This window comes from Cucurbita pepo, chromosome 10, assembly GCF_057944985.1.
Source record: "Cucurbita pepo subsp. pepo isolate OVF chromosome 10, ASM5794498v1, whole genome shotgun sequence".
Classification (NCBI taxonomy): domain Eukaryota; kingdom Viridiplantae; phylum Streptophyta; class Magnoliopsida; order Cucurbitales; family Cucurbitaceae; genus Cucurbita; species Cucurbita pepo.
This window is the reverse complement of record NC_141807.1, coordinates 10,926,435-10,927,390: the sequence shown is the minus strand read 5'-3', so window position 1 is coordinate 10,927,390 and position 956 is coordinate 10,926,435. Positions and strand designations below refer to the sequence as shown.

The window sequence follows — 956 nt, the reverse complement described above, 5'->3', positions numbered from 1 at the left end:
AGCAGGGATAACTCTGTTGGGAGAGTGTCAGACTGAAGATTTGAAGGTCACGTGTTTGATCTCCCCGTTCCCCGCACCTGATTCTAGTTGCATAACCTGACTATTCAATCTAAAATTAGTCATTATTCCTTTCTGAAATCTCAATGAATTATCGGAAATACCTAACGTGTTCTAGTTCACCGCACCTTATACAAGTTCGATAACTTGAATATCTTATTAAAAATTAGTGATTATTTCTATTTAAAATTTCAATGAATTAAGCGAACCTTTACTGATGAATTTTCATTTTTAATGTTAGTGTGGATAGCTCAGTTGAGATAGCGTTAGATTGAAGATCTAAAGGTCTCGTGTTCGATCCATGGTGATAAATTGACTATTCAACAAAAATTAGTGATTATTTCTTTCTAACATTTCAATTAATTAGTGGAAATACCTTTACTTAAAACTTAAAAACTTTTATTTTTAATGTTAGCAGGGATAGCTCAGTTTGGAGAGCGTTAGATTTAAGATTTGAAGGTCACGTGTTCGATCTCCACGTTCACCGGACTTTGTTTCTTTTTGCATAACCTGACTATTCAATAAAAAATTAGTCATTATTTCTTTTTAAAATCTCAATGAATCAGCGAAAATACCTTTACTGATGAATTTTCATTTCCAATGATTGCGGGGATAGCTCAGTTGGGAGAGCGTCAGACTGAAGATCTGAAGGGTCACGTGTTCCGATCCACGTTCACCGCACTTTGTTCAGGTTGTATAATTTGACTAATCTTTCTAAAATTTGTGATTATTTATGTTTAAAATATAATGAATTAGTGAAAATACCTTTACTTATGAATTTTCAATTTTAATATTAGCGTGGATAGCTAAGGGAGAGCGTCATATTGAAGATTTAAAGGTAACGCTTAATCCACGTTCACTGCATTAGCGATTATTTCTTTTTGAATTTTTAATTTTAA

The 956-nt window shown here is 32.7% G+C and overlaps 1 non-coding gene across 1 annotated transcript; it reads left to right on the top strand.

Annotated features, from left to right (window-relative positions):
• The first annotated feature begins 663 nt into the window (after positions 1-663).
• TRNAF-GAA (transfer RNA phenylalanine (anticodon GAA)) lies at positions 664-738 on the top strand. Its single transcript has one exon. It is a non-coding gene; the product is annotated as a tRNA-Phe (tRNA).
• The last annotated feature ends 218 nt before the right edge of the window (positions 739-956 follow it).